This window comes from Tachyglossus aculeatus, chromosome 5 (genome assembly GCF_015852505.1).
Source record: "Tachyglossus aculeatus isolate mTacAcu1 chromosome 5, mTacAcu1.pri, whole genome shotgun sequence".
NCBI lineage: Eukaryota > Metazoa > Chordata > Mammalia > Monotremata > Tachyglossidae > Tachyglossus > Tachyglossus aculeatus.
This window is the reverse complement of record NC_052070.1, coordinates 14,935,490-14,954,215: the sequence shown is the minus strand read 5'-3', so window position 1 is coordinate 14,954,215 and position 18,726 is coordinate 14,935,490. Positions and strand designations below refer to the sequence as shown.

The 18,726-nt window shown below is 42.4% G+C and overlaps 1 protein-coding gene and 1 non-coding gene across 6 annotated transcripts in view; one reads left to right on the top strand and one right to left on the bottom strand.

Moving 5' to 3' along the window:
- Nucleotides 1–18,726, top strand: part of EPB41L3 (erythrocyte membrane protein band 4.1 like 3) — a 208,919-nt gene that overhangs the window by 93,721 nt on the left and 96,472 nt on the right. The window lies entirely within an intron of this gene.
- LOC119929054 lies at nucleotides 9,774–9,911 on the bottom strand. Its single transcript, XR_005451199.1, has one exon. It is a non-coding gene; the product is annotated as a small nucleolar RNA SNORA7 (small nucleolar RNA).

The window sequence follows — 18,726 nt, the reverse complement described above, 5'->3', positions numbered from 1 at the left end:
TGAGAACAATTATAATGTGTGGTTTGGAAGTAAGTCACCTTTTAGGGTTACAAGATCTTAAACTTCAGGCTTAATGAGATGTCTTAATTTCTCCCCATCAACATTCATTTGAATTTCATGGGGGAAATCTGGATTTGGTGGTTATCATTAAGCATTTCTGTAGCATTTTATATTTGCAACATGCCTTCTAATCCTGTATTATTTAAAAAGAAATTACCTATTCTTGCTTACCTCCTTTGTTAGTGGTTAGCGCTAATTTATCAGCACACTAAACAGTTTGGGTTGCCAAGAGTGTGTTGATTTAAAAACTTCGTGCCTGTGCAGTCCTAGTAGTTCAAGCATCCGCCTACTCTGACATATCATTTACTATTTAATTATTTACTCTAGGAAAAAAATACTACACCTCATTAGGTGAGTCAAACCCAAGTCCAAAATTAGTCTTGACACTGTTTCACAAAAGCTACTGAGGAACAGTTCCAAGAAACAGCTTTCTTTTTCAGGCTGAATAACAAAAGAAGTTTCATATTAATGTCTTCCACCCGTCCTTTGTCTTTTTCACAAACCTTATTGCCTTCAAGGTATAAATCTTCTCAAAGTCTATAGATCCTGTTATGTAGAAAATCAGTGTTATTTTTACAGTGGGTCAGTTGAAGAGTGATCAGTTATCAGTACACTTGGAGTTGACAGTGGTGGACTGCACTGTCTCCCCAGTGAAAACTGCAGTGAAATAATAATTGTGGTATTTGTTAAGTGCTTACTGTTTGCCAAGCACTGGGGTAGGTAGAAGATAATTAGAGTGGACACAGTCCCTGTCCTACATTGGGACAACTAAGGAAACTGAGGTATGGAGAAGATACCATGGGAAGCAGTATAGTTTAGTGGACAGAACATAGGACTGGGAGCCAGAAGGTTGTGGCTTCTAATCCCACCTCTGCCACTTGTCTGCTGTGTGACCTTGGGCAAGTCATTTCATTTCTCTGGGCCTCATTTACCTCATCTGTAAAATGAGGATTGAGATTGTGAGCCCCACACTGTTCAGGGACTCTGTCAAACCTGATTTGCTTGTATCCACCCCGGTGCTTAGTATGATGCTTGGCATGTAGTAAGCGCTTAACAAATACCACAGTTATTATTATTTTTATTATTATTATTACCCCTGGCATGTGGAGAAATACTGCTGGGTTTGGACCACCTGATAGTTTAGGACACACAAGTGGGCTAACAACCCAGTAGTCAAAGCAGATCATAACTGGGTCTGACAAATGGATCACCCAGCCCAGCGCTAGCGACAGTAAGATGCTGAGAGGAAAATTGTGCAATGTTTGCTCTCCTTCCATATCCCCTTAATGGTTATGGACGGACCATTTAACGTCCCCAGCTTCACCTCTGCATCCCTAACCTTCCGTCCGGATCTTTATTATTGACTTCTTATTGGTCTGTAAGATTTACTTACTATAATCTGGCTGCTCACTTGTCAGTTTTTATTTGGTGTTGCTGTTGAAGTTAGACACTTCATAAGTATGTGTAAATAGAGACCGAGGTACTTGAATTCTTTGTGGGACAGCAGAGAGCCGGTGAATGGAGTCGGGGAAGAGGACAATCAATGCTATTGAGCGCTTACTGTGTGCAGAGCACTGTATTAAGTGCTTGGGAGACTACAGGACAACAAAGTTGGTAATAATAATAATGGCACTTGTTAAACGCTTACTGTTCTAAACTCTGGGCCAAGTACAAGTTAATCAGATTGGACACAGTCCCTGTCCCACATGGAACTCACACTCTTTCCCCATTTTACAGATGAGGTAACTGAAGCACAGAGAAGATAAACCCCACAGCACCTGTATATATGTATATATGTGTTTGTACATATTTATTACTCTATTTATTTTACTTGTACATATCTGTTCTATTTATTTTATTTTGTTAGTATGTTTGGTTTTGTTCTCTGTCTCCCCGTTTTAGACTGTGAGCCCACTGTTGGGTAGGGACTGTCTCTATATGTTGCCAACTTGTACTTCCCAAGTGCTTAGTACAGTGCTCTGCACAGTAAGCACTCAATAAATACGATTGATTGATTGATTGATTGATTGACTTGCCCAAGCTTACACAGCAGACGTGGAAGAACTGGGATTAGAACCCATGACCTTTTGACTCCTGGATCCATGCTCTATCCACTAAACCGTGCTGCTTCTCCACTTTCTCTATCCACAATGCGCTTACGGACTAGAAGGGGGACAGACTTTACTATAAGAGAATAAATAATTTATAATGTGCAATTTATATATAAACTTCTTAGCTCTTTGTTCAGCCATGATACTTTTTTTGTAGTGAAAACAGTAAAATCCAACTTGGAAATGCTATTTTTTGGCTGGCATGGATTGAAGACATATCTGGTGCCTTTCTGTCAGAACTTTAGGCCCAGGACTACTACTAATAATTTTGGTATTTGTTCAACTCTGTGTGTCAGGCACTGTACTAAATTCTGTGGAACTCGCAGTTTAAGTAAGAAAGAACACTGGTATTTAAATCCCTTTTAACACATGAGGAAACTTACACACAGAGAAGTTAAAAGGCTCATCTAAGGTCATGCCAGGCAAGTGGCAGATCCAGGATTAGAACCCAGGCCCTTTGAATAGCAAGCCTGGGCTCTTTCCTCCAGGCCACAGTGCATTGTGAGTCTGCTAGAGAAATGCAGTATTTTTGAATTTTTATTGTTAGTGGATTTTTCAAGTGCTCACTATGGTAATGCTGGACTGGAGGGAAGATAATCAGATTAGATATATTCCTTCCCCAAATAGGGGCTCACTTTAGACTGAAGAGGAATGAATTAGTAAATTTTCAGTAGCTAAGGAAGTTTTAAAAAAATGTCTGTGTCTTTGTGTGTTACTCTGAAGAGCCCCATTTGGGTTTGGAGAGATGTGTTTCTCCTCAATAACAGGAGAAAGGAGAGACAGAAATTGAGATTTGCCAACTCTTCCAATTGCACTCGATGGAGTGAATTCAATCAAAATAAACTTCCAGCACAGTGTGTGCATGGCCAGATTTTAGGGGTTTAGAAAATTGGCAAGTCAAAGCCACTTCAATTGTTGAAGTCAACTGCATTTGATGAGAGTGTGCCTTTCAGCCATACGTCGAAAATCTGTGTTTTGTTTTGTTGCCCATTTCCTCCTTTCATTCATTCATTCAGTCGTATTTATTGAGTGCTTATTGTGTGCAGAGCACTGTACTAAGCACTTGGGAAGTACAAGTTGGGAACATATAGAGACGGTCGCTACCCAACAGCTGGCTCACAGTCTAGAAGGGGGAGTGAGGAGCTTTTGCCTGATGCGAAGGTTGATTGGTAGCCACTGGAGATTTTTGAGGAGGGGAGTAACATGCCCGGAGCGTTTCTGGACAAAGACGATCCGGGCAGCAGCATGAAGTGTAGATTGAAGTGGGGAGAGACAGGAGGATGGGCGATCAGAGAGGAGGCTGATGCAGTAATCCAGTCGGGATAGGATGAGAGATTGAACGAGCAGGGTAGCGGTTTGGATGGAGAGGAAAGGGCGGATCTTGGCGATGTTGCGGAGGTGAGACAGGTAGGTTTTGATGACGGATTGGATGTGGGGTTGAATGAGAGAGCGGAGTCGAGGATAACACCAAGGTTGTGGGCTTGTGAGACGGGAAGGTTGGTAGTGCCATCAACAGTGATGGGAAAGTCAGGGAGAGGGCAGGGTTTGGGAGGGAAGATAAGGAGTTTAGTCTTAGACATGTTGAGTTTTAGATGGCGGGCAGACATCCAGATGGAGATGTCCTGAAGGCAGGAGGAGATGCGAGCCTGGAGGGAGGAAGAGAGGGCAGGGGCAGAGAGGTAGATTTGGGTGTCATCAGCGTAGAGATGATAGTTGAAGCCCTGGGAGCAAATGAGTTCAGCAAGGGAGTGAGTGTAGATAGAGAACAGAAGGGGACCAAAAACTGACCCTTGAGGAACCCCTACAGTAAGGGGATGGGAGGGGGAGGAGGAGCCCACAAAAGAGACTGAGAATGAACAGCTGGAGAGATAAGAGGAGAACCAGGAGAGGACGGAGTCTGTGAAGCCAAGGTTGGATAGCGTGTTGAGGAGAAGGGGGTGGTCCACAGTGTTGAAGTTAGCTGAGAGGTCGAGGAGGATTAGGATGGAGTAAGAGCCGTTGGATTTGGCAAGCAGGAGGTCATTGGTGACCTTTGAGAGGGCAGTTTCCGTGGAATGTAGGGGACGGACAGATGGACTTCTTAGACTGTGAGCCCGTTGTTGGGTAGGGACCGTCTCTATATGTTGCCTACTTGTACTTCCCAAGTGCTTATAGTACAGTGCTCTGCAAATAGTAAGTGCTCAATAAATATGATTGAATGAATGAGTGAATAAAGCATAAGTTATACTGGCAGAGAGCAGCACTGAAAGAAAACTGCATGGAAAAATGGTAATTTTAGGAGTAATCCTAATTCTTCGCTTATGAAGTGCTTTTCCAGGAAACTTGGTGCTCCAAAATGCATCTGAAATTTCATTTTTGTGGGTTGCTTAAACTTTTTCCTGAAAAAGGTCTCATTTTGAGTAAATCTATGGGAGTTGAGAAAACAGTAGAGTGTTTGAAGTCTTGGATTACATGGCAGAACGTTAGCTGTAATGGGTTGGAGCAAGGTTGATCATTCCGTGGCCCATTTTCCCTTACTGGGCGGCCCACAAGCGTCCATTCTTTCATTCATTCATTGTCGTGTGTGTTGCGTGTACAGTTCAACAGTGAACGGACGCATTCCCTGACCACAGTAAGCGTACAGTCTGTTTATTCATGGGCCTCTGCAGTGGGGGACTGGTTCCATCCTTTCAGCGGTGGTGTCATCCTTCTCTTCCTCCCTCCTCAAGTTCCCTGGACACGGACACACACACACACACACACACACACACACACACTCTCTCTCTCTCTCTCTCTCTCTCTCTCTCTCTCTCTCCCTCTCTCCCTCTCTCTCTCTCTTTTTCTCTGATCACCAACTCTTCCCACCTCCTCCTCTTCCCTCACCTTCCACCTGGAATGTCTGCTCGTTGCTCCAGCTAAAGGAGATATTGCGGATATGTGGCTCTTGGCGGTGTCACATTTCTGGTTTGCCACTCGCAGGTCTGGACACAAAGACCAGTAAGGTCGTGACTGTGCTGACCTGAATTTTTAAGCAGGTCAGTTTGAAATGGAGGATTCCAAGTCCATCAGGGCCAATCTGGAATATGCTTTGGGGAACTGATTGCTCTTTCCACATCCTCGTATCAAAGGAAGATGTTCTTAGATAGATCGTATTTTTTCTTCCCATCTTTTAAGGGGAGCTGACCTTCTTGTAGCACAGCTTGGGAAATCTTGGGCGTTTTGTGAGTTTTTTAGGGATGAGCTAAGTTTGTTTTGTTTTTGGTTTGCAAGGAAGTGTCAAACAGTTGAGTCCCAGAAATCCATTTTTGTCTCAGTGTCTTTTTTCCTTGGGGGATCGCATTCTTGGCTGCTAATAAAAGAGAAAAAACTGCTTTGCTGCTTTTTGTGGGAAGAGGAGGTGCAGGGAATGTTTTATTGGCTATATTTCAGCACAGCTGATTTCACAATTTGGTATGGAAACACTAAAATATAGTTCAAACTGCCTTTTAAAATTGTCCCTGTGGGAGAACTGAAATCATAATGAAATGCTATCATCCTACAATGACATACAATAAAGTCGTGTGGTAAACCCCTTCTGAATTTTGGCTAGCAGTACACACTGTCACGACATCTAATTTCTGCCAATATCTCGAGAAATGGAGACTGAAGTAGCACTTGAATCCTGTTTAAAAGAATTATTGAAAGTATGTCCAAAGTAGAATCAGAGTTTCCCAAGTAAATCCTTTAGCAGTCTAAGTGTAGGAATATCAAATTTCTGCAAATAAGGAAGAATGGAATGATACTATCAGAACATTATATCTCTTGCCACTGGTAACACAATATTTAACTTTGATTTTGATATGTGAGGAAATCAGATCTCATCTAGTTGGTTTTTAATCTTCTTCGTTTATTTTTCAGTTACTTTAATTGGATAGATTTGTAAAACAGCAGATGAAAGTTTATGGGTTTGTAATTTTGGTGATTTCAAAGAATATTCAACCTGAATATTAACCTTCTGTAGAAAAATGAGACATATCGTTCAGAGAGATTTCAATTTTCCTTCTAAGGCTAAATCAAGGTATTTGCTGATTCCTCATTTCCACCTAATTCATTCACTTAATTTGGTATTCTTGTCTGCGGATTCTGTGGCAGTTGCAAATGGCAGAAGAGTAGGTGAACTTATCCTGTCATTAGGTTTGAAATAAGATAATTATGAAGCCATTTAATTTCAGATTTTTTTTCCTTTAATCTCAAAATAGTATCAAATGCTGATGCTTCATTTGAAAAGGTGGTAGAACTTTTGTGTCCTGGATTAATGGAATAGCTAATATTACTTGCGTACATCTTGCATTGTTGAAAGGGTATGAATAGGTCTTAACTATAATAGACTACTTCAGTTCTTCTAGCGATATGAGGTAAGATCCCATCATCATCAATCGTATTTATTGAGCACTTACTGTGTGCAGAGCACTGTACTAAGCGCTTGGGAAGTACAAGTTGATCCCATGTCAGGTTAAACGTATCCCAGCTAGAGAGACTCATGCACTACAGAGGTGTGCACACTAAATCTTGCTTATAGTGTTTCTGTCCTTAGAATGAACATTTATATCCAACCAAAACTTTTGTTTTTCACAAAGTGTTTATAAAAAAAACCTTTATGAAGTTCAAGATTCTGAAATGCACTCTAATGAAATGTCAGATCGAGTAAAAGAAAAAGTGTACTTCAGGGATATTATCAATTATCCAGTGGATGGTATTTATTGAGAAGCAGTGTATCCTCCTGGGTAGGGCACCGGCGTGAGAGTCAAAGACCTAGGTTCTAACCCAGCTTTGCCATTTGTGTGCTGTGTGACCTTGGGCAACTCATTTAAGCTTCTCTGTTCCTCATTTACCTCAGTTGTTAAATGGAGATTGACTGTGAGCCCCATAAGGCAACCTGATTACCTTGACCAACCTGATCAGCTTGTATCTACCTCAGCACTTAGTACAGTGTCTAGCACATAATAAGCACTTAGTATGATAAAAATAATTGAGCTTACTGTCTGCAGAGCACTCTACTAAGTGCTTGGGAGGATAACTATACAATAGAGTTGGTAGATATGATCCCTTCCCATAGGAACTTACAGAGCAGAGAGGAGACAGTCATTAAATTACAGCTAGGGGAAGGGACAGTGTACAATTTTATGTACATATCCATAATTTCTTCATTTATTTATATTAATGTTGATCTCCCCCTCTAAACTGTGGGCTTTGTATGGACAGGGAACGTGGCTTAGTGGAAAGAGCATGGGCTTGGGAATCAGAGGATCTTGTCTGTTGTCTCACTTGTCTGTTGTGTCAGCTCGGGCAAGCTCTATGCCTCAGTTACCTCATCTGCAAAATCGGGATTAAGACTGTGAGCCCTAAGTGGGACAACTTGATTACCTTGTATCCACCCCAGTGCTTAGAACAGTGCTTGGCACATAGTAAGCACTTAACAAATACCATAATTATTATTATCACCTTCATTGTATTGTACTCTCCCAAGTCCATGGTGAAGTGCTCTATATACAGTAAGCCCTCAATAAATACTATTGATTGGTATATCCACTCACCTGGTAGAATACGTGGCACATAGTGGTGAACAAATACCACAGTTATTATTATTATTGTTATTGTCATTAATAGGGGATGGAGTTAGGTATTTAGTTTCCATTTTAAAGATGAGGCCTTGGAGGCCTAGAGAGTTGGGTGACTTGGTCAAGGTCACAGAGGAAGCAGGTGGCGGAATTGGGATTAGAACCCAGGGTTTCAGCCTCCCCTCTCTCTGCTCTTTACATTAGGCCATGCTGCTTCCTTTCTGGTTAGCTTTCTTGAATGTAAGCTCCTCGAGGGCAGAGATCATATCTACTAAGTCTTTTGTACAGTTCCCAAATATTTAGTGCAGCATTACTTGGTGGAGCAGTGGGGAAGGCTAACGTTGACCTAGCCGGTCAGCTCATTGTGGATAGGAAATATGTCCATTTATTATTGTATTGTACTCTCCAAAGCGCTTAGTATAGGGCTGTGCTGTGCTCAGTAAGTACTCAATATGTGTGGCCGATTGACTAATGTTCGCAAGGGAAAATGAGCATATGGTGACAGCTTAACTTTGTCTTTGTCAGAGGTCTGTTTATCAATCAAATCAATCAATCGTATTTATTGAGCGCTTACTGTGTGCAGAGCACTGTACTAAGCACTTGGGAAGTACAAGTTTGCAACATATAGAGACAGTCCCTACCCAACAGCGGGCTCACAGTCTAGAAGGGGGAGACAGAGAACAAAACCAAACATATTAACAAAATAAAATGAATAGAATAGATATGTACAAGTAAAATAAATAAATAAATAAAGTAATAAATATGTACAAGATATATGCAGGTGCTGTGGGGAAGGGAAGGAGGTAAGACAGGGGAGATGAGGGGGAGAGGAAGGAGGGGGCTCAGTCTGGGAAGGCCTCCTGGAGGAGGTGAGCTCTCGGTAGGGCCTTGAAGGGAGGAAGAGAGCTAGCTTGGTGGATGTTGAGAGGGAGGGCATTCCAGTCCAGGGAGATGATGTGGGCTGGGGGTCGACGGTGGGACAGGCGAGAATGAGGGACGGTGAGGAGATTGGCGGCAGAGGAGCGGAGGGTGGGGGCTGGGCTGGAGAAGGACAGAAGGGAGGTGAGGTAGGAGGGGGCGAGGTGATGGACAGCCTTGAAGCCCAGGGTGAGGAGTTTCTGCCTGATGCACAGATTGATTGGTAGCCACTGGAGATTTTTGAGGAGGGGAGTAACATGCCCAGAGCATTTCTGGACAAAGACAATCCGGGCAGCAGCATGAAGTATGGATTGAAGTGGGGAGAGACACGAGGATGGGAGATCAGAGAGAAGGCTGATGCAGTAGTCCAGACGGGATAGGATGAGAGCTTGAACGAGCAGGGTAGCAGTTTGGATGGAGAGGAAAAGGCGGATCTTGGCAATGTTGCGGAGCTGAGACCGGCAGATTTTGGTGACGGCTTGGATGTGAGGGGTGAGTGAGAGAGTGGAGTCGAGGATGACACCAAGGTTGCGGTCTTGTGAGACAGGAAGGATGGTGGTGCCGTCAACAGTGATGGGAAAGTCAGGGAGAGGGCAGGGTTTGGGATAGCATGGTTTGGGAGGGAAGACAAGGAGTTAAGTCTTGGACATGTTGAGTTTCAGGTGGCGGGCAGACATCCAGATGGAGATGTCCTGAATTCAGAAACTGTTCTGCTCCTCTACAAGTGCAGTATAGCCCCTCAGCATTTCTGCACATAGCCTTATATTTGCTCATTCTGTGATTTATTTCCATGTCTGTTTCCCCCTTGAGGGACGGCAATCTTTTCTATCAGATCTATCATATTGTACTATCCCAAGTGCTTAATGCAGTGTTTTGCAGGTAGTCTTGTCTTACACTGTCGAGTTGTCTCCAACCCATAGCGATGCCATAGACACATCTCTCCCAGAATGCCCCACCTCCATCTGCAATCATTCTGGTAGTGAAGCCATAGAGTTTTCTTGGTAAAAATATGGAAATAGTGTACCATTGCCTCCTTCCGTGCAGTAAACTTGAGTCTCCACCCTTGACTCTGTCGTGTACTGCTTCTGCCCAGCGCAGGTGAGTTTTGACTTGTAGCAGATTGCCTTCCACTCCCTAGCCACTGCCCAAGCTAGGAATGGAATGGATATGCCACTGCTTGACTCTCCCTCCCATAGCTGAAACTGGTAGAGTACTGGAAACTCTTCAGGTGCCATCCAGAGAGGGTCCTGCAAATAGTAAGTACTCAATAAATACCATCCATTGATTATCTGCACACAGTAGGTGCACAATAAATACAAGAAGTTGACTGAATGGTTTGTCTGTCTGTGTCCCATTACAAAGTCTGTTGCCTAGTTAATACAATTCAGTGTCCACATTCAGGTTTGTGTCATTGATGAAATCATTTGTGTGTAAAGTTTGCTGAGTGCAAGCTACTACCTAACCTTGGTCTTTGAGGTCATCGTTAGTCTGTGGCTATTTTCAGATTCTGTTAATCAGTTCATAATCCTTTGATTGTCTCTTGTACACTTCTAAAGCACAGTGGAGTGAATATCTGCTCTCCTGTGACTAATTCAAGGACTTGGTTTCTTCTCTGGTAAATAACCTAAGTTGGAGCCATTGATGATAAGTAATCCATTTGTGTTTCATCTCCTCTAAGTTAAATGTCATTGCTGCTGGTCTTTTTTTTCCTGCTAAAGAGGGGTCCTCGGTTGGTAGAGGAATTGACTGATTCATCAGTCAGTCTCCTGCATAGTAGTCAGGGTTTGAGCTGTGATATATAAATTAAAATGACCTGAATAGATGTTGATTTTTGAACATTGGAGATGAATTTCTCTTTGAAAACACATTAGATTGGGAGTGTGTCCTAGTAGAAAGAACCCTGGACTGGGAGTCAGGACACTTGGGTCTTAATGCTATCTTTGTCACAGGTTTAGTACAGTGCTCTGCACACAGTAAGCGCTCAATAAATGCGATTGAATGAAAGGTTTGCTGTGGGATCTCAAGCAAGTCACTGAAATCTCTGGGCTTCAGCATTCTCATCTGTAAAATGGGGATGAAATAGATTGTGAGCCCTTGTGCATCTGGGACTCAATCGTATTTATTGATTGTGTTCTGTGTGCAGAGCAGTGTACTAAGTGCTTGGGAGACTACAGTATAACAGTTGGTAGACATGTTCTCTGCTCTGTATCTACCCCAGTGCTTAGCCCATAGTAAGTCCTGAACATTAGGTAGGTGTATTTGTATTGGGTATTTATGTGGTGAATCAGGTGGGGAGTAGGGGGCCTTAAAGCCAGTGTCAGGTGATTTTGTTTGAGGAGAGGAATGGGCAATGCTTGGAGGCTTCTGAAGAGTGGGAAGAAGCGCCAAACCATGTTTTAGACAAATGATCCAGGCAGCAGAGAGGCAGGCGCATTAATCAAGGCAGTATACAGACAAGTGCCTGGCCCAGCAAACGGTAGTTTGGATGGAGAGGAAGAAGTGGATTTGGGAGAGGTTGTGAAGGAAAAATAGACAGAATGTAGGGATTGAAGGATGGGGAGGAGTCAAGGGCATGCCAAAGGTTGTGGGCTTGAGAGACAGAGGATGGTGGTGTGGTCAGCTGTGATGAGAAAGGTAGGTGGGGGAGAGGTTGAATTCTCTTTTCCTTAAATGGTTGGGGAAAAAAAGCCAATCTGTAAGTCATATTTACATTTGTGAATCCTCTTCATTTCCCTCTAGGCTCTCCCTAGAAAGGAACTATTACTTGAGAAGGAAGTGGTCCCTTTTAGGGCACTTGAAGCACACAGATCAAACAGGGTTGAGGATTGTGATTTCTTCTGGCATACCCTACTTAGAGCTCACCTACTCCAGGAGGCCTTCCCAGACTGAGCCCCTTCCTTCCTCTCCCCCTCGTCCCCCTCTCCATCCCCCCCATCTTACCACCTTCCCTTCCCCACTGCACCTGTATATATGTATATATGTTTGTATATATTTGTTACTCTATTTATTTGTTTTACTTGTACATATCTATCTATTTATTTTATTTTGTTAGTATGTTTGGTTTTGTTCTCTGTCTCCACCTTTTAGACTGTGAGCCCACTGTTGGGTAGGGACCGTCTCTATATGTTGCCAACTTGTACTTCCCAAGCGCTTAGTACAGTGCTCTGCACACAGTAAGCGCTCAATAAATACGATTGATTGATGATGATGGTCAACTGTGATGAGATATCTCGGTGTGGTCAACTGTGATGAGAAAGGTAGGTAGGGGAGAGGTTGAATTCTCTTTTCCTTAAATGGTTGGGGGAAAAAAGCCAATCTGTAAGTCATATTTACATTTGTGAATCCTCTTCATTTCCCTCTAGGCTGTCCCTAGAAAGGAACTATTACTTGAGAAGGAAGTGGTGCCTTTTAGGGCACTTGAAGCACACAGATCAAAGAGGGTTGAGGATTGTGATTTCTTCTGGCATACCTTTGCTACTGTTGCTGCAACAGAGTTTTGCAGAGCTACAAAGTTCTTAATGGCTGACCTTGTGAACCAGCTGAATAATTTCAAATAATACCCTAGAGCAAAACTCCCTGTAAGGCTCTAGAATGATCCCCTCTTAGATTTATTCCAAGGGTGCTACATTCGGTAGGTTTGCCCTCTATAATAATAATAATAATCAATCAATCAATCGTATTTATTGAGTGCTTACTGTACTAAGCGCTTGGGAAGTACAAGTTGGCAACATAATGACAATATAATGATAATGATAATAATAATAATAATACAATAATGAGAAGCTGCATGGCTTAGTGGAAAGAGCCAGCTTGGAAGTCAGAAGTCATGGGTTCTAATCCCAGCTTCACCACTTGTCTGCTGTATGACCATGGGCAAGACACTTCACTTCTCTGTGCCTCAGTTCCCTCATCTGTAAAATGGGGATTAAGACTGTGAGCCCCACATGGGACAACCTGATTACCTTGTATCTACCTCAGTGCTTAGAACCTTAGAACAGTGCTTGGCGCATAGTAAGCTCTTAACAAATACCAACATTATTATTATTTATTATTATTAATAAAAGAGAAGTCATTGTATATTGTCTAGAGCTATTACCCAATTTGGAAATTTAATACAACAGACTTCAAAATATCATTTTATTACACTTTGATCCTTGCAGTGTGTGGAGTGCTGAACAGACATTATTGCTGACCAGAGGATTTGTACTTTTGGGTGTTTCATTATTTAATTTGCTCCTTTGGATGAGCAGATTACATTTTTAATTTCTCTTTCTATAAAAAAAATTTAAATTCTGTTTCCCAGTGTGATTCTTCAAAGTTGATTTTGTGTCATCATCATCATCATTAACAGCATTGATTTTGTGCTTGCTGAATACAGGTTTCTGTCCTAGGTGCCTGGGAAAATATAATAGAAATATATCCTGTCCTTGAAAAGAATAATGATAATAGTAATGCTTTCCTTTCCATCCAGACTGTCACCATGTAATCCAAACAGTTATCCTCTCCTGTCATGATTATTGCATCAGCCTCCTTGCTGACCTCCCTGCCTCCTGTCTTTCCCTACTCCAGTCCATGCTTCACTCTGCCGTCTGGATCGTTTTTGCACGAGACCATGCAGTAACGTTTCTCCACTCCTCAAAACCTCCTTGTCCATCCATGTCCACATCCAACGAAACTCCTTACTCTTGGCTTTAAAGCACTCCATCAACTTTGCTCTCTCCTCCTACCTCACCTCCCTGATTTCCTACTAGAATCCTGCGGCACCTTGCGCTTCTCTGATACCAACCTACTCACTGAACCTCAATGTCATCTATCTTGCCGCCGACCCCTCGCCCACGTCCTGCCTCGGGCCTCAAACTCCCTCACCCTTCACGTCCAACAGACATCACTTTCCCCTCCTTCAAAGCCTTATTAAAAGCAAATCTCCTCCTGGAGGACTTCTCCGACTTTGCCCTCATTTCCTCTTCTCCCACACCCTTCTGTGTCACCCTTTGCAGTTGGATTTACTCCCTTTTTTTCATCTCGCCATCAACCCCACTGGACTTATGTCCAGACTGAGCCCCTTCCTTCCTCTCCCCCTCGTCCCCCTCTCCATCCCCCCGTCCCCCTCTCCATCCCCCCGTCTTACCTCCTTCCCTTCCCCACAGCACCTGTATATATGTATATATGGTTGTACATATTTATTACTCTATTTATTTATTTATTTATTTATTTATTTATTTATTTATTTATTTTACTTGTACATTTCTATCCTACTTATTTTATTTTGTTAGTATGTTTGGTTCTGTTCTCTGTCTCCCCCTTTTAGACTGTGAGCCCACTGTTGGGTAGGGACTGTCTCTATGTGATGCCAATTTGTACTTCCCAAGCGCTTAGTACAGTGCTCTGCACATAGTAAGCGCTCAATAAATACGATTGATTGATTGATTGATTGATTATTAGAAGCAAATCTCCTCCCGGAGGACTTCTCCGACTTTGCCCTCATTTCCTCTTCTCCCACACCCTTCTGTGTCACCCTTTGCAGTTGGATTTACTCCCTTTTTTTCATCTCGCCATCAACCCCACTGGACTTATGTCCAGACTGAGCCCCTTCCTTCCTCTCCCCCTCGTCCCCCTCTCCATCCCCCCATCTTACCTCCTTCCCGTCCCCACAGCACCTGTATATATGTATATATGGTTGTACATATTTATTACTCTATTTATTTATTTATTTATTTATTTTACTTGTACATTTCTATCCTATTTATTTTATTTTGTTGGTATGTTTGGTTCTGTTCTCTGTCTCCCCCTTTTAGACTGTGAGCCCACCGTTGGGTAGGGACTGTTTCTATGTGTTGCCAATTTGTACTTCCCAAGTGCTTAGTACAGTGCTCTGCACATAGTAAGCGCTCAATAAATACGATTGATTGATTGATTGATTGATTATGTACATACCTGTAGTTAATTTTCTTACATTAATGTCTGTCTCCCCCTCTAGACTCTAAGCTCACTGTGGGCAGGGGATGTGCTGCCAACAACTTAGTACAGTGCTCTGCACACAGTAAGTCCTCAATAAGTACAGTTAATTGATTGATAAAGTGCCAAACGCTGTGCTGAGTGTTGGGATAGTGTTAATAATAATAATGGCATTTATTAAGCGCTTACTATGTGCAAAGCACCGTTCTAAGCGCTAGGGAGGTTACAAGATGATCAGGTTGTCCCACGTGGGGCTCACAGTCTTCATCCCCATTTTACAGATGAGGTAACTGAGGTCCAGAGAAGTTAAGTGACTTGCCCAAAGTCACACAGCTGACAAGTGGTGGAGCCGGGATTTGAACCCATGACCTTTGACTCCAAAGCCCGGGCTGATTTTCACTGAGCTACGCTGCTTCTTGTAGATGCAATAAAATCAGTTCAGGCATAATGCCTTTCCCACATGGGGCAACAGAGGAGAAAGAACAGTTATTTATACCCCACTTCACAAATGAGGAAATTAAGGCACATAGAAGTGACTTTCCCAAGGTCACACAGTAGGCACATGGCAGAGCTAGAATTAGAACCCAGGTCTCCTGATTCCCAGTACTGAATTCTTTCCACTAGGCTATGCTGCTTCAGATTAATTATAGTTGTTAGTGACATCAATCAATCCTATTCACTGAGTGCTTAATGTGTACAGAGCCCTGCACTAAACGCTTAAGAAAGTACAATGTGTATTAATGATATTTTGTAAATATGGTTATTCATATACTTCAAATCAAAATATGCAAGTGTCATTCAAGATGGTTAAGTTGTGCCCTGTTGTGCTCTTGATCTGTACCTACATGTGAAACCTTTTGGACCACAGCAATGTGTTCCCAAGATCAACTACTGATTTTTCCTTCTGACATAGAAGACCCAGATTTTAATCCAGTCCAGTTCCAGAATCACGACTAGGCCACCAATCTTCTTACTGGGGTTTAGCAATCCCTGGGAGCCTTTTTTTTTTTTTTTAGATTAATGTTGGCTTTTTAGGATTGTGAGCTCAAATGGTATTAAAGAAGGTTGTCCTCAATAAAAGTGATAATTTTGTAAAAATCACTGGTCGTTGACGACAGGATGCTTCTAGAGTCTGACCAGAGTTTTGCATTAATCTGTATAAAATAGGAACATTTTGAGAGGGACCTCAAAAGACCAAAATGTTTCAATGCAGAAATATGTAAAATAATTTAGTTTATGTGACTTTAAGTACTAATTCATTCATTCAATTGTATTTATTGAGCGTTAATGCAAGCCATTACTCAAATGAGGGAAAGACAGTGTCTTGTAGCTAAGGCATCATCTTAATGTGTAATTATCTGTAATTAGAGATTTTGTTATTTCCATAGCAATTTGTGTTTTGCCATATGGGTAGACCTGATGTTACAACGATTGTGTGGGTTTTAATGGGAGAATTGTATTTCATTTTCTAGATAAAATAATCCCCATATTGAATTTTGGTCCTCGAATTATGTAGTTAATGATGGATTTTCTCCTGGTTATTCATTTTTAAAACTATTCTCTATCAGAACTTTGAGTTGATACTGGAAACATGTAGGTGGTGGCAAATATGGTAGAAGGATTTTTTTAAGACTAATAGTATTTTATTTATATTTTAAATAATCTTTGTTAGAACTCATGAATAGTGCTTCACTGACCACTGTTTTCCAAACGCTTCCAATACAGGGACACTAACATTTATTTTTATAGTATGTTAGCGCTTAGAACACTGCTTCACACATAGTAAGTGCTTAACAAATGCCATCATTATTATCCCAATGCCTAGGACAATGCTCTGCACCTGATAAAGACCTCAATAAAGTCTGTTGATGATAATGATGCATATTACCCATGCGTCATCATTATTTTGCATTCTTCTAAGGAGCTTTATTATGAAGTAGGGGTGCTTTGGTCCACATTGTAGTGTTCTCCGGAAGCAATTGTAAAACCCTTCCACTAATCTAGTAAGGTATTTGTTAAGCGCTTACCATGTGCCAAGCACTGTTCTAACCGCTGGGGTAGATACAAGGTCATCAGGTTGTCCCAAGTGGGGCTCACAGTCTTCACCCCTGTTTGACAGATGAGGAAACTAAGGCCCAGAGAAGTGAAGTGACTCACCCAAGGTCACACACCTGACAAGTGGCGGAGCCGGGATTAGAACCCGTGACCTCTGGCTCCCCAGCCCGGGCTCTTTCCCCACATCCTTATTCTATTCTATTTATTTTATTTTGTTAGTATGTTTGGTTTTGTTCTCTGTCTCCCCCTTTTAGACTGTGAGCCCACTGTTGGGTAGGGACTATCTCTATATATTGCCATCTTGTACTTCCCAAGCGCTTAGTACAGTGCTCTGCACACAGTAAGCGCTCAGTAAATACGATTGATTGATTGATTTGAAAATCAGTCTAGTATTTATTGAGCACTTAGTGTATGCACTGTACTCTTTGGAAAGTACAAAACGCCAGAGTTGGAAGGTACGTGCCCTGCTCACAATGAGTTTACCATTTGAGACAGACATTAATGGAAATAAATGACAGATATGTACATAAGTACTGTGGGGCTGAGGGGGGTAAATACCAAGTGCTCAAAGGGTACAGATCCAACTAAATAGGTGATGCAGAAGGGAAATGGAGTAGAAGAGAGGAGGACTTAAGGCTTCTTTTAGCTTAGTAGGGCTTTGAAAGTCGGGAGAGTGGTGGTTTGTCCTATATGGAGGGGGAAGGGGTTCCAGGCCAGAGGGAAGACAGGGAAAGGCGTCGGCAGTGAGGTGGATAAGATCAGGGCACAGTGAGCAAACTGTCACTAGAGGAGCGAACTTTGTGCCCTGGGGATGGTAGGATAATGACGGTATTTGTTAAGCGCTTACTATGTGCCAAGAGCTGTTGTAAGCACTAGGGTAGATCCAGGGTAATCAGGTTGTCCCATGTGGGGTTTACAGTCTTAATCCCCATTTTACAGATGAGGCACAGAAAACTGAAATGACTTGCCCAAAATCACACAGCTGACAAGTGGTGGAGCCGGAATTAGAACCCATGACCTCTGACTCCCAAGCCTGTGCTCTTTCCACTAAGCCATGCCGTTTCTCATGTGGCAAGCTCATTAAGTACTTTAAAGCGCACAGTGAGGAGTGTTTGATGTGGAGTTGGATGGGCAACCACTAGAAGTTCTTGAGGAGCCAGAAGATATGAACTGAATGTCTTTTTAGAAAAGTGATCTGGGCAGCTGAGCGAAGTATGCAGGCAAATGGGAAGAAGCAGGGAGGTTGGTGAGGATGCAGATAGATGCTTAGTCAAGGCAAAATAGGATAAGTGGTTGGATCGGCCTAGTAGCAGTCTGGTTGGAGAAGAAAGGGCAGATTTTGGTGATGTTGCAAAGGTAGAATAGACAGGATTTGGTGACGGATTGAATATGTGGGCTGTATACCTACATAGACTGTAAGTCATTCATTCAGTTGTAGTTATTGAGCACTTACTGTGTGCAGAGCACTGTACTAAGCACTTGGGAAGTACAATTCAGCAACAAATAGAGACAGTCCCTCCCCACAGTGCGTTCACAGTCTACATGACTGTCCCATGCAGGACAAGGGACTGTGTCCAACCTAATAAACTTGTGTCCACACCAGTGCTTACAACAGTGTTTGGCACACAGTAGACGTTTAACAATTACTATCATGATGATTATTATTGTATGAGACATTAGTTGATGATAATGCGACGTGATTAAAAGTTATGTATTCAAAATTTCAAATGATGATTGTGGTATTTGTTAAGCATTCTCTGTGAGCCAAGCACTGTGTCTGATTGGGTTGATAGAGGATAATCAGATTGGACACAGTCCCTGTCACACACAGGACTCATATTCTGAAGGGGTATGGGGAGAGGGAGAACTAGGTATTTTAGAACCATTTTACAGATGAGGAAACTGAGGCACACAGAACTGAAGTGACTTGTCCAAGGTCACACAACAGGTAAGTGGTAGAACCAAGATTAGAATCCAGATCGCTTGACTTTCAGTCCTGTGGTTTCTCGACTAGGCCATGCTGCTTCATGGTCATCTTGAATTGAATAAAA